This window comes from Cyprinodon variegatus, unplaced genomic scaffold (assembly GCF_000732505.1).
Source record: "Cyprinodon variegatus isolate N-32 unplaced genomic scaffold, C_variegatus-1.0 Scaffold463, whole genome shotgun sequence".
NCBI classification, from domain to species: Eukaryota; Metazoa; Chordata; class Actinopteri; order Cyprinodontiformes; family Cyprinodontidae; genus Cyprinodon; species Cyprinodon variegatus.
The window spans coordinates 254,803-270,537 of NW_015150916.1; the positions used below are offsets into that span (position 1 = coordinate 254,803).

The 15,735-nt window shown below is 35.6% G+C and overlaps 1 protein-coding gene across 1 annotated transcript in view; it reads left to right on the top strand.

Moving 5' to 3' along the window:
- Positions 1-15,735, top strand: part of LOC107094088 (glutamate receptor ionotropic, NMDA 2A-like) — a 185,431-nt gene that overhangs the window by 58,536 nt on the left and 111,160 nt on the right. The window lies entirely within an intron of this gene.

The window sequence follows — 15,735 nt, forward strand, 5'->3', positions numbered from 1 at the left end:
TGTCACCAATGTGTTGGTATGTAGAGACTCTTAATACACTGACTCATGCCTCAGTCCTCTTCTTGCTAAAGTTTACATTAATATAGCTGTTTAATGTAAGCTGTAATTACTAACATTAAAAGAAAGAAAGGGTTAGGGTTAGGGTCAAAATAATATTTTATAAATGAGAAATTCTGTTCCCTAGTTGAGTTAAAAAAAAAAGTGAATAAGTTACCTTAAAATACTCTTAGCTCAATGAGTCATGACCACTGCCATATATGGGAAATTACATGGTATTTGTAACTTGTTTTTAAACATATTGTAGGTTGTCTTCTGTACAAATAGATACCTGTTTAAGTAATATGTTTGGTGTGTGGAAATCTATCAGGAAAGACCGTCTGTGAAGAAAATATGGGTGAGATCAATGAAAGTGAACCTCGGAATCACTCCCTAATGTAAAAGATATTTTTGACATAACTGATTATAAAAATGAGAATAACACTGGAGCTGGAATTGCTATGTCTAACTGAAAAAAGGAGCCTCAATTCTTGTATATCTAATCATTTTTTATCACAAAATAATTTTGGGCTCAAAAAAGAGCACTTTTGAACCAGATCTTTATTTGTTAGCTGTCCTATACATTGATCTACAAAATAAAAAATGAAATAAAATAAATAGTTATCCTGATATGGCCATACTTATGATTGTAATGGGCAGTTTTGATGAAGTGATGCTTAAGTCCACCGCTTTAAATGTAACATCACTGTCTGCCTTGTGTTTGCTTTTTTTTTTTTTTTTTTTCTCAAACTAAGGCTTTTCCCTTGTATATTTCTTGATTTTGCACAGGAGATTGAATATGACATGGTGAGTTACAAGCTTATACACAAATGGAAATAGAAGTAAAAGAGGAATATTGCCCATTAATAATTAACTACAATAGAATACCCCTTCTGAGACCTTTTTTTACTGTAAAGTCCAGATCTAGATGTGATGAAGTTGTTAATGTTACTGAATGGATTTTGCGGATTGGGAAATGACACACTGGGAGAGTCTTTGCACGGTCAGAGGAAGCTTTTCCATAAGACATAGAGCACTTTTTTTAAAATAGACAATTGTGCATTGTTTATGTAAAAAAATTATTTTATGCTTGGTCTAAAACTGACTTATGCTAAACCAAAGCAACGTCGTAGAAATAAATCCCAAATTGGATAAAGCTGCTTGGCAAGTCACAAGCTTGATTTTTCGTTTTTATAAGAGAAGGTAAGAGATGTATCATATAATAGGGGCTTTGTTTTTTTGTTTTTAGTTGATACTTAGCACAAAGTTAGGGGTGCACATCTCTGTCTTATCTGAATTATCTCCTTGGTACTGAATGTAGACCTCGCTGACTGACACACTAAAAAAGGCTTTGATAAAAACACAACTTGTTCTTTAGCTTTTAAATCTCTCAGGGCAAAGATGCCAAAACACAGGAACCAATAACTGCTGTAGTACGGCAGCCTTTTGAAGTTGGAGCTGACTGGGGATTGTATGTTGCTGTGTGAGAGAAGATAAGAAGTAAAACAGAAAGAGGGGGAGAGAGGTGAGGCAAACGGTGGGAGTTAGTTTGAAGGTCGGGATTGCAGTTGTAACATGAAGGTCAGTGGCTTAAATTGCCTTCCGAGAGAACAATGACAGAAAAGGAAGGATATCCCTTTCTTTTCTTTAATTGCTGCTGTTAACATGTCATTAAATGGAGTACTTGACCCTGAGTGTACTTATTGAACTTTGCAGTGAGCAAAAGTACATGAGTATGGCCTTTTTTGGGCAATACCCAGGAGAGAGGTATAACTGTTTGTGGCCTGTGACTAACTAGCCCCAGACAGCTGTTCCTGCAAGCCTGCCCTGTAGATTAAGTAACTTATTCTACTCATTAAAGGCAAAAGCAGCCAACTGCCAGAGAGGTATGGAAGTGTGATGTGACATCAAATTACAGAAAATTTATTTTGGGGCTTCTCACTTGAGTATGGGTGCTCAGGGAGTTTACTTCAAAGGAAAAAAAATATAAAGGGGAGGATGGCCATCTGTTTAACCCTGGTTTTATAAGTGGGAAACATATAGTTTGTCACTGTTATGAAATCTGCTCAGGTTTATATTTAAAGAAAACCTTTATTGCCAATATAAGCCTTTAAGCCTCTTTCGCTTAGAAAAGCCAATGAATAATAAGGTATTGGAAATGACTTCCAGAATCAGCACTGGCAGGCTGCTCATAAATAACCTACATTGTATCATTATCAGGTTCATGAGAAAAAGATGAGGTTTAAGCAAAATTTTAGGAAAACCTAGGCTTCTTAGATCTAGACTTGGAATCTGTGTTCATATATAGAATAAAGGTTATCTAAGTATAAAAATTGTGTTTTGAATAGTCTTTGTATAGAAAAATCCAGTCCATGACAGACCTAAGGCCTGTACCATGACGCAGAATTAATGGCTTGGCGAGACAACTTCAGCCTCAACCCTGACCTTCCGGTACCATGAAGCTGGATTCATTCTTTGTGAGGCTAGTCACCATGGTAACATACTCTAAACAGCAAACCTGACTCCAGGGCAGGTGTTCTGTCAGAAAAGCATATGCCAAGAAATAACAGTATAATCAAAGCTGATTTTGTTTTTTAAAAGTAAACATGAACGTGTTTTTGCCGGTCGGTACACCGCAGCTAAAATTCATTAAGGGAATAATTATCTCTATATATAATAATGTTAGTAATAATAGTTTATGTTTTGTTTTCATACTGTATAAATGTGACCCTTACTGCTCTGTATTTTTCTCAGGAAGGTCCCGCACTTTATGTCAGTTTTTAAATGTCAGTCTTGTATATTTCTTGTATATTTGTATATTGCAGAGCGTAAACGTAATTTCATTTCCCTTGTATGTCTTGTATATATGTAGAAAATGACAATAAAAGCTGACTTGACTTGACTTGACTTGAAAGAAATCCTAAAATCTGTTTTCTGAGCAAAGTTTAGATGTGTCTCACAACGTTTAAAGAGATACAATATTCCACTTTCGTTATTAGGTAATTTGGTTTGAGACACCTTAATTAAAAACAACTGGTATGGGATGTTTGATTGATAAACGCCTGAAAGGATTAATCATTGTTCAGAGCTGAGGCAATTATTTTTCAGTTGATTGTCTGATTAAAACATTGAATTGTCTCGGCATTGAGCGTAATAACATGCTGTGGTCCCTACCCGGTGCACGTGCCAAACACAAGCTTATTTACAGAGACCGTGAGGATTTTCAGGGAGGTTGCCACATGTGTTGTGTTTGACACTCAAACTGTGATGGCGACGGCACCACAATGAACTCGCCTTAGCTTTTTTTGCCAGCTCTATTAGCTCACTATTAATTTCACAGCGTCAAACACATTTAGGCATCAGTGTTATGAAAACTTACAAAATATGACAGCCTTACACCAATAAACATGATCTGCTCTGAAAAAAGAAATCTGGCTCAATGTAATGGCTTGGCTGCATGAATTTTGTTTTTGTAACTGCTATATGTCCTGTTATGAGATCAAAATACAGCTTGAATAATTCACTTGTATTGCTATATACTATAAAAAAAAAAACAATAAGGTAGCTTATTGTTAAATATGACTTTTTCCACAGCCACATGGTCACTCATGAATTATGTTGAGTAATTATCCAGACATGAATTTTCTTTACAGGGAGCATAATATTTGCAAAGGAAAATAATGCTGCCAAGAAAGAAGTTTTACAATTCAGTTAAAGATTCAAGGAGGCGGCTCTGTGCTTTAAAATAATGGACATACAGCACATGGAGGCGGACAGAACAAGTGTGAAATACTTGGTGTTAAAGCAGTGCTAAGCTGCCAAAATGCACACTTAACTGTCATGATTATGACATATTTCAAGTAAAGGCTTTCTCCAGTTGTCATTTTTATCAGCTATTCACCAAGCCTTAGAACCATCACCGTGAATTACATAAACAGAAACAGACTCTACTGGTTTTCCCAGAAAACTGATAACACTGTGGGGACTGACACTCACTGCCAAAAGCCTTTATTATTTTCTTTACTTAAAATAAAGTAATACCTTTTTTTTTTTCAAGAAAATGTTGTTTTTTTCAGTTTAGTCTTATTGTATTTCTATATAATCTTCTCAAATTTGGTTACCTAAGAGATAGATGAGGTTTATTTCAGGGTATTGTTGTTTAGAAATGTTTCTCATTACCATGTTGCTTTTTTATTGCAATTTTACTTTAGGGTCTATAAGCAATCTTAACCAAACCAGCAATAATAGTGAGTATAGTTTAATATCTATATGCTGTAATAAATCTTACCTAGAATCCATACTATCTGTTTTTTAGAAGCAAATTCGGGTAAACCTGAAATCTATGGTACTATAGCTTTAATTTGGATTTTTGGTTAGTTGGCAATTAGGTTAGACTTATACTTTTTTGAATTAATATTTAATACAACTCTCTGCCTGAGTTGTAGCTTAGAAAATAACAGAAGCTCATTGCTCTGTTTCTTCTGTACATATTTGCTGGTTACACAGTTTCTGTTCCTTATGCTCTTTGCCTTAGTGCTTTTTCTTTGCAAGGCAATTTTAACACTATATTGCAAAGAAAAACAATAGGCAACTAAACAAACTTTTTTTGGAATGCAAAAATATTATCATTCTTTCTTAAAGCAATTAATATATCCTCTGGGTGGTATTTTACAGATAAAAAGGCACAGCAAGCAAAGAAGTTTTCTCCCAGTGTATGGAGAGCGGGCGTCTTCTCATTCATCCAACTAGAGTGCAATAGTGCAGCGGCTAATGATTATTTTGCAAATCGATCTTTTGATTTCTTTTTCGATTAATCAATAATAATAATCGGATAGCCATAGGTTCCTTAAAGAAGACTTTTTTACGAAATTAAACCAGGTTTAAGTAAAATTTTTCCATTTAAGGCGTTCTGTGTAGAACATATTGACAGACTACATTTTTTTTTTAATCTTAAATGCAAAATGTTATTTTGTTTACAATTATGATATGATTACTGCTCTATGTGGGTTGCTCTGTCAGCCAAAGGCTTGTTTTAATGTTTCTACACTCCAGTTAATGATTAATCAATTATTGAATTAGTTGATGATTATTTCAATAATTGATTAATCATGATTAATCCGATAAATTTTTTCAGCCCTAGAGGACAAGCAAGCCAGAAATGATGCTGTCTTAGTAACAATAGTAAATCATTTTTGTAGCATTTGGGAAAACTGAGATAAGCTATTTTTGATTTTTACAAAAAAAAAAAAAAAAAAAAAAAAAAACTTTTATAGAAAAAAACAATTGATTTTTAATAGTGATTTTTTTTTTAATTTGATGCAAGTATTGAAAATGTTCTACTCTCTTTGTTTTAAGATAAAAAAAAATATAAAATGGTATTTAAAAGACTCAATCAGTTTAGGTTTGCAAGCTAAAAACGATACAAAAACAGATTTTTAAAAGAAAAATAGAAAGACAAAACAAAGAATTTGGCTTAATTTTGTGTTTCAAATAGATATAAAAATGGCAAATGAATTTCTTATATATGATTATTTATAATTGGGGATCTCTTTATGCCCTTAACACACCTCTGAAGACTGTCACCACTGATCCATATAACTTTTTTGTCCTTTTTTTCTGAGTGCATTAGTTAAGATTTTTGTACTGAGCACTAGATGATGCACCTTTAGATAGGCTTACAGGAAAGAACGACGTATGGACAAGTAGATTAGGCATGTGGAAACCCAAGAGATAAGCTGTACTTGCTGGGCATTCTGTGCTTCTCGCACCAAGAGACCACTCTGGAAACTCAGAAATGTTGTTGGCTTTCCCACATTCCCATATGCGCTTGCTCTCCCCCCGCCAGCCCTCTTATTCTATTCTTTATACTTCCTAGTTCTTATTCTGTGTGTGTGGAGGGGGAGTAAACGGTGAGGTTAGGGCGGGGGGGTCACAGTGTGTAGCATAAGAACACTAACATGCTGAAATGGAGGGTTGTTAATTAAACATGAATGTTCTTTCTGCTTTGCTCTGCCACTATGGCAGGATGATACTCTCAGTGTCTATGTATTTCAAAGTGTGGGTGGGTGTATGTGTGTCTTGGAGAAGCTGTGTGTCCCAGCTTGGGCTGTCCCATATTGGTAGGGCCATTTGCCCAGGTTCTCTGCTGAACTACTTTAATATTTTACACCTGCTCCTTCTACCTGCTGTCACTGGCAGAAGACACACTGCTGTGTCATTCACGCTCTTTAATGCTTTCACCTCTAATTTATTCCCCTCCTCTACCCTTAATGTCTTTCCATCTAACCCCATGTGTATCCAGAATTCCTTTCTCCCTCTATTGTCTTTTCTGCCTTCTGGCATGTTACATCCATGGCTGTTATGCTTTGGTAGTTAGGATACAAAAGAAACTGGCAGCCATGTTGGATGGCTTTAGAAAGTCTCGCTAGCCTTAAAGTCCTGTGAAGCATGATCAAATTGTTTTTCTCTAAGTTTGGTGTGTAAAAATCACAGTAAGTCGTTTGGTTGGCATGGTTGCATAATGACAAGAAAACAGCCTCTAGTCCTCAGTTCTGATCTGTTGGCTGTCACAGTTCTGTAGCTGGTCTTCACCACTGGTCTTGAGGGTCCAACTCCTTCTAGGTCGGCTGAGCAGCAGAACAAACCAAAGTGACGACATGTGTAAGATAAATCCTTTTTTCTTCTATAGAAGCTACAATATGACCAACCTACATCCTTTCCTCAAAATGTCTTATTTTGAAACTGGTAGTCCAACAACTTGATGAGAAATGGACAGGATAATCCTTGCTTTACTTTCTTACATAAAAAATGCAATATTTAGAGAAATAGAAAAATAAAATAGAAAACCAGAATAAAAAAATTTAAATTATGATATGAAAAACAAAAAAACTATTTTGTTTAGTGATTTATGGAGGTTGGAGTACTTAACATATGGCCAATGTGATTATCCATGGGAAAACAAGTGGAATAAGATGTATATAGATTTAACGCAGCACTAGATTTAATCAGAATAACTCTAACAGAACCTCTCAAAGCATGGCCATAAAGATTGGCAAAAAACCCTAACTTAACAGTAATGCAGGAATTGCTTCACAAAAACCCATCTTTTTGCTGTATTTGCTATTGTTTTTTCTGGAAAACATGAATCTCGCTGTCACCAATGCAATTTTGATTAAAGCATTGGTTAAAAACACCATCTTTAACAGGATGCATCACTTAATACCAGAAATGTTCCATGGCACAGAGTATAAATACCCAGTGCTTTAATTTTTTTCTTCCTTTTCTTTTCTTTTTTTCAGGCTTGTGATATTTGTCTAATCGGGATCACTTGAGAGAGAAAGCCTGTTTTACAGAGTGATAATTTCTTTGACTTTATTAAAACAGGAGTCATTGCCTTTCTAATAATTTTCAAGAACGCAACAAATAATTCAGCTTCAGTTTTTACTCCAATAAAAAGTTTCATAACATTCCTCTTCAACCTGTTGCTATTCTTGCTTTTCATGGAATTATTTTCATCTCTCGCTTTTAGACAGACCCAATCAACTTTTAGCTGCGAGTACTTTTTGTTGAAGAAAGCAATCCTTCCTCTTTTGAATTTTCTCCTCCAAAACAGTCTTCCAACAAACTATTCAGCAAATAAAAGTAATATTCAAATTTATTACAGATTAGTCTAAAAGAACACGACTTATAATTTATAACCTCACCCACGTAAGATAAGTGATGTGTGAAACTTCCAGCTCTGAGGGCAGAATCTGGCTCGCCATTCCTCTGACACCTCTTTTAATAGTTGGTAATAATCTCTGTTGTCATCACTGAAAATGGTCGTTGACAGAACATAGCTAAAACTGCAACATTAATGTTTAGTATCAAAGAATAAATACAAAAAATATAAACTCATACTTAATCTTCATGCTGCTAAACATTCAAATGTTCTATAAATTGCAGCTGCCTTGTGGCTCTTGTTGGCTAAAATGCATGCTAACCTTTAAACACAGTTTAACTCTAAATCCCAACATTTCTCTGCATTATAATAATTTTGTATTTGTCCTAAGGTCAATTTAGTAAGTGCCCTCCTATTCTTTTTATGCTAAAGAAACCATATTTTGCTTCCCGTACAGAACTGTGATTAGTTGCTTCGATTCTCTGTGCATCAGGCGAACAATCACTTCCCTTATTGGGTGGGTAGATGTAGCTCAACAAAGGACACCCATTGTCTGTCTGTTATGTTTAAGTATTACAAATACTCTTTTCATTGTGTGGAACATGGCCAAAGTACAGCATTAGAGCACTGAGTGATCTTCTGTTGTAAGTCTCTGTCTCAGCAGAAGTACATTTGGCCAAGCTTCAACATTTCACTGTGGTGGAAGCTTTTTATCTCATTAGCTATGTTACAGCATTCATTTTTATTTTTTACAGAATGCAAACTACTCCACAAAAGCTAAATGGTTTCCCAATCAGGCAAAACAACATAGAAGACAAATGTAGACATTACGTTTTTAAATAAACAGAATGTGGTTTATTTTGAGAACTATTTAAACAAAGATGGTACCACAAATCATATTACATTACAGTGCAAAAGCTTTAACTTACCCTTTTATTATTTATCCTGTGCCATAAAAAACACAGTTTATCACCAAAGTACCACTAATTCTTATCAGTTCTCATACAGCCAGATCTTCCCAGGTTCTATAAAATATGTGCTTTGACTTTTTAATTCCCGCTCAATTCCCCATCAAAATATCCTTATAGATGTTAAATTTAGTAGATTGTAGAGGAAATATTAAGGCAATGCCAGTTAAAAATGTAAATGATTAAAACAACTAGAAGGTAGAAGTTAGATATTGTTGTGTTTTTAATATTTAATCAAATAACATTTGAACCTTCGTGCTTCTCAGCAAACACAAATGGCTATGTGTTAGGATAACAGGTTAAATTGTGAGTTGAGCTGAAATCATGGTAAAACTGTTAAAACTGCAGACAAATGGAATAAATAAAAAAAGCCTCCATTCAAAATATAAAAATGTATTTAGAAAAATAATTCAGCTTCATGTCAAACATATTTTAGGTAAAAACTCGTAATTTCAAAGTAAATTTAGAGGTACAAAAAAAAAGCTGCAAAAATGGTGCTTTGCATGTGCTAAATGTTTACCTTTGCACATTTTGGTCATTAGAATATGATCTACATATTGATGAAGACCTGCAAACAAAGAAAGGTTTGCACACGCTGTCTATTTATAGTAATTACAAATGCACATCACTTTGTGTCTCCCTTGGAGATCTGCTTTCTGTGTACAAACATGTTTGCTCATGTTTTAAAATGTACAAACTTTCTGAAGATCAGGCCCTTATTGTTTTTTGGAATCTACACCATCTATGTTAGACTTGTCTCTATTCCTGAACAGTCCAAGCAGGCCTGCAAACATGTCAGTTTCACCCAGTATGTGAAGTGGGATTTACTTAAAAAAAAAAAAAAATACATTAAAGGGTTCAAATTGTTTAAGAACTCAGAATTGACTCAGCATTGGGGTTTCAATGAAATATATTCTCTTTGTGTTACTCTGTGAAATTTATTGACCTACTTAAACTTGATGGCAGGTAACATAAAAAATAAACAACACACAGATAAAAAAACTGTTAGCTCCTGTTGTTATGATGCCAATCATGTTTTATTTGTTGAGCTACAGTTGTGTTTTTTTTGTGTTTTTTTTTAAGGTTAAAGCTCAGTTGTTTTTATATTTGCTAGTCTTAAATTTGACAGATAAAAAACTAACTCAATTCAGGAGTTTTATACATAACGCCGACAACATTTAGATGGGTTACTACAACTACGTATATAAAAAAAACATTTTTTCCTTAACCTATGACATGAAGATAAATATTATCTGAAAGTAATGTATTTTGGTAAAAAAAAAAAAACAAACAACTATAATGTCATATGATATGTTTGCATAATCAGAAATGTATGCATACAGTAAAATCCAGGTTAATATCTCTACTACCTAATTTTTTATTTTTTAGCAAAGAAAGAAAAAAGCACTAATGGTTTAAAAGAAGACAAAAAAATTCTTAGTTTTTATTAGGTATATAAATATATATATATACTCAAACGTAAAACCATTTTTAAATGAAATTTCAGCCTACTTTTGGGTTGGTTTTATTTCAAAATATCTGTCTAGCTGCTTGGTCGTCATGGTCCTGACTGGAAGTGCTGCTGTGCAGCCCTAACAACCTAAGCTGCTTTAACCCTGCAGCCATCACGCTGGCTCATAGCAGCTAGTTCTGATGCTTAAAACCAGTGGCGTTCATGACAAGGAAAAAAAAAGAAGTTTGCCCTTTTTTATTCTGGAGTGCAAATTGCCCTTTTCAAACACCAATCAAAAAAGTTCAGGCCTTTGCCCTGGACCTCTCACAGAACACAACTTTTTTTCTGGCAAAAGAATCAAGCTGCAGTTACAAAATTTATTTTTTTAAACCATGTTCCTAAAAACGTCCTGAGCAAGGAGTAGCTGACACTGTATAATCAATTTGGAAATAATCCCAGGCAACATCTGTATGACCATGGAGAGAAGTAATTTGACTCAACAAAATGCCAACGTCAACTCATGTGCCCTGAACTCATCAGAGCTGAGGGTGAGAAAATGAATGTTATCTTTAAAAAAAATTCCACTTCCAGAAGTAGGAATAAGTCACCAGTTTATAATGTCTCCGCTGCATATGGTTCCACTGATAACAGGAACAGAATGCATCCTTCTCTTGAAAGACATTAAATTTGTTGCTGGAAAAAAAGCAGCATCCGCAACTAAACAGTTAGAGGACAAGAAAGCATTCCCAGCATGGCTTAGCGCTGCATTACTCAGAGATAGGCCAAATGCTGTAGCTTTTCTGTTATTTCATTTAACCTGGAGGCCACTGATAAATTAACCTGCAGGAAAAGTGTAAGTGGAAAGTTAGGAATGAATGCTGATGCTGGATTATCGAGATGGCAAAACTGTGCTTACTGATATAATCTATTCTGATAAGTCACTCACTAGACTTGTAAGAAGCTGCAAGTTTTCACTAGATTCTGTGTAAATCTCAGCTTTTCTCAGAAGTATTTAAAACCCTTTACATCTTATAAAATTTTTCAAGCCAAAAGTTACAATATTTGTTTTATGTAAAATTACAAATAAAAGTCAGCCATATTTGTGACGATGAAGGAAATAAAAACATGCTTGAAGAATGCCTCATTAGATTCTATTCAGCTCCCTAGAGATGATGTTTTTCAGAACTGCTATTGGCTACATTAGGAAAGGCATACAGTACTTTTTATATACCTTTACCAGCTTTGTACATGTAGAGATCCTTTTTTTGCAAGGTTTAGCAAACTCAGTTAGATTGGATAAGAGTTTCTGTGAACCTTGCCACAGATTCTTAATAGAAATTAAGTCTAGACTTTGACCAGGAAAACACATGAGTATGCTTTGATCCTAACAGCCTAATTATAGTTGCCATTGTCTGCTTAGGATTTTTGTTCTACTGTAAAGTGATCCTTTACTACGGTCTCCAACTAACCGTATAATGTATCCTCTCATCAATGCTGTCAAGCTCACTGATTCTACCATACATCACAGTGGTGTTTGGGTATTTGGGATGATTTTCTGTGTTTGTCTTCTTTCACACTTTGCATCCCAGGCATAAAATGTTGTATTTTGGAGTCATGTATATTAAGGACAGGCAATTAATTGCATTTGCAAACTTCGAGTCAGTCCAAGATGTGGATTTTCTTGGTTAGTACATCCACTGACTTGTGAAATTACCTGTGAAACATCTTCCCACAGCCGGTAAACGTCTTGTTTTTGCAGCCAAATGCTACACATGTAGGCATTTTTACTGCATTTCTCTGTGGGAGTGGGGAGTACCAGCATGGTACTTTTTTCAGCCAATCAGCAATCCAGTGAATAAATAGAGATCAGTGGTTAAAACCAGCATGCAGATCCATGCATGAAAACAGAAGTAAGTCCTTTTTCCATACAAAGGTTACAGTAAAATCCTGCAACAATGGTCATATAATGAACAATGATATAATGTATGTTATTGTAGGTTATATTGAATTATTTCATGTCTATGTTTAAAATGAAAATATCTTATTTAGTAAAAACACTAAATAAGCTAAGATGATAAGTTTATTTACTAAATAAGTTGAGTGATAACTGCGAGGAAAAGTATGACACAACAAGAAAACTAAAAAAAAAACGCAACAGCGGAAACGTTCCTTTTCCTTTTAGGCTGCTCCAAAATTCTTGATAATTTTAATGATGAACTGCAAAAGAGGAGACAGTTTTTTAGCCGATGCATCATGTTGACAGATATGTTTTTAAACACAGTTTAGTGTGTCAGTTGGAAACAACTCCTGTATCGGTCACATGACTTTCTTGTAAGGACACAAGCAGCAATACAGTGATTTGCTCTATGGCTCGACGCATCAGTGTTGCTGGACCCATCACTACTCTATACTTTTGGGTAGTGGAAAGGAAAATTTATATAAAATTGCAGATGTAATATTGGTTGAAAATAATCACAGTTTTGATATTTGGTAAAATCGTTAAGCCTCGATGTAAATCCATAATATGCGGGTTTCTGCTATTTGTCTCAAGTTACGCTGAGGTTTTATTTTATTGAATGTGACCTTTGCATTTTAGGATGCTACAATCATGAGTGCTCCATGAAACGTTTGTTTTTTTGGTTTTCTAAATGTTCTCTGAAAGAAAGAAAACACACAAAAAACAACAACAAAGGGCAAGTGGTTGCAATGGATTTATTAAAAGATGTCTTAGGAGGGCTGAAGATGAATGCATGACATGAAGGGTGTTATCGTTCTCCGCTTTTGGACTTTGAGTTTTGAGTTATTTATATCATCCTGTTTTGTTGATATTTGGTTTGTTTTCCAGTTTGTGTTCTATTTAGGCTGTGTTGCATTTTCTTAGTTACTCTCTGCTGCCCCCTTGTGCCTGTCTCCTTTCTGAACCACTTCTCGAAGTGGTCAGCTGTAGCGAGGCTTCGGACGTCATCAATTTTGGCCCCTCCCCTAAATGAATCACGCCTCGACACCACTTCGGGGAAACGCCCCCTCCATTACTCGACACATGCTTAAAAGCCTCGGCTCATCTCATAACATCACTACTTTTTAGATTCTATTGGCCAGTATCTTGAATCTTTTAGATATCCCCCAGGAATGATACTTGAATCAAACTGCTGAATTACCTCTTAGCATGCAGTTCAGTTCTCCAGGGTCATACTAATGACCTGAATATTTGACTCTGGAGTTGAGGCAGAGACATCTATAAATTCCAGGACACCGGACCTCCAGGAATGGAGTTTGATTTGTGTTTTTTTGTTTTTTTTTTTCTCCATTCTCTCTCTCTTTTTTTTTTTACTTCCAACACATTAGAGCCACAGAGGGCACCAGGCAGGTGCGCTATAGGCAGAGACTACAGTGTTCAACTCAGTTGTCCCTGGTTTTATTTATGGCCCCTTAATATACAGTTGTTGCATGTCTTTTATTTTTCCCCCCAACCTTCTGTCCAGCTAAATACTAAACTGTGCAACAAAAGCTTTTTAAAAAGCTCCAGTATATATCAGCCACTGCAGTTTCAGTGTGTACAGTTTTGACATTTCCCAAAACTGCTTGGATACAACATTTTTATTTCCCCTGTATTCATATAGGTTTTACTTATCAAAGTAGAAAAAAAACAACCTTTTGCTACTTAAAAAGCATTCATGTAACTGTTTATGTGTCTTTATTCAGTTTCACTGCCCATGCTGGCAGTGAGTTTCAATTCTTGTTTTCTTGTTGGAAACAGCTGCTGGAGATGTCAATCTTTCCTCAGCAGAGCTGCTGCAGCTGTTTAGCATACACAGTGTTGATGTGTCGTGTTGGCTGCCTGTGCTGTGTGACAGAACAGCAGGATGCTGCTTTCATCCAACAGGTTTTCATGTACATTGAGAGATTTACCTTTACTGGACCTGCAGTCTTTACACCTGTGTTTGTGTGCGTTTTTTATGTAAAGATGTGTGTGCATGATGGTTTGCAATTCACTCCGATCTGTCAGCACTCATCTCTACTCAGCCTCAAACACACCGCGCTGCAGTAGTCGTCCCACACAAGTCAGCTTCCTTCACTGCATTGATATATATATATTTGCTCATCCACTCCCCTGCATCACTTCCTCCTGACCTCCTATTTCACAGCCATCTTCTGTGTTTTCTTACTTTCTCCCTTTCTTTTTGTCATATCTTACCAGCCTTATCCAATTTCCCCTTTCTCCTGCCATCTTTTCTGCTCTACTCCTTTTCTCACGCCCCAGTTGGGGAGCACAATGCGATGGCAATGGCAGAGTTCTTGTGTGGTGTATTTGTCTGTGTGATGTCACACTACAGCGGCTCTATAGTCACTGTGTCTTTTTTTCTTTTTAATCCCTGTGCTCACAGACCACGCTGCTATTTTAAGATTCTATAAACCTTTTCAAACTGGCTTCAAGGGGGAAGCTTGTCCGTGCACTGTGTACCAAGTGTGAGTGGTTAAGTGTTTCGTATGAACAGTTCCACATTCAACAAACGGAGTATTTCAGTTTGTTTGTGTATTCCAAAATTTCTAATCCATTGCAATTCTTGTAAATCATATAAACACACATTTGTTAAGTAAGAAATTAAAAGGTCCATTTGATTTCATTGATATAACATTAATTTATGTTGAATATAAGAAATTCAAATGCCCCATTAGCAGGCCTGGTTATTATGAGGTGAAAAGAATCAAAATCTAAATTTAACAATTTAACAGCTTTTTATGCTTTGATTTCGACACACATCTTGGTTTACTTGAACAAACAAATATGCTTGTTGGGGGAAAAAATGCAGTAATCTGGTGGCATAGACATGTAGCCGGGAAGCGCTTTTTGATTGGGTTACTACATTTATTCTCAAATCTGTGTCTCCCTTCTGTTTTAATCCATCTGACCCTAAATATACTTTAGCTGTCTGGTAGAAGTTTCTTGGTGTTTGCATCATTTAATTGAGGTTGAAGTTTGGTAACAGTTAGAGGGGATCAACATTATTTAGTAGGATAAAGGCAATGTTAGGGAAAATGACATCACCAAAGCTGGGCTTTTCCTAGTTTTTGATAGTGTTGCACCGATGCCATTCTTTGGCCCGATACAGATACCTGATACCTGGCTGTGCAGTATTGACCAATACCGATACCATCTGTTGGAAATTGATGGGTGTGTATATATGAAAAACTGTATAATACTTGAATGTAAAATAATTGCCATCATGGCTTTGTCAAGCTGCTGCCTACCTTTGTGAAGCAGGAACAAGACTAATATAAACTGAATCCAGTAGAACTTTTTAATACTTACCTGGAATGGGTTACAATAGTTGAATAAACTTTTGGCTCTCAAAATGGTATCGGTGCCCTATTTGTTGGTGCTTGCTGATACTGGTATAACCATTTTAGTGCTTGATCAGGGCCCTGGCCGATATTGGTATCAGTATCGGTGCAACACTAGTTTTTGATAAAAGATAAGACAGATACTGGATATGGAAGGTTGCCAAGAACTGAACATTAATACATAATAAGCTTTAGGTATTTAAGGTTAGCACTCGCTGTGTTCTAAACATGACAATCTCATGACTTCTTCATGTTTCTGGAGTAAAGAGTATGGT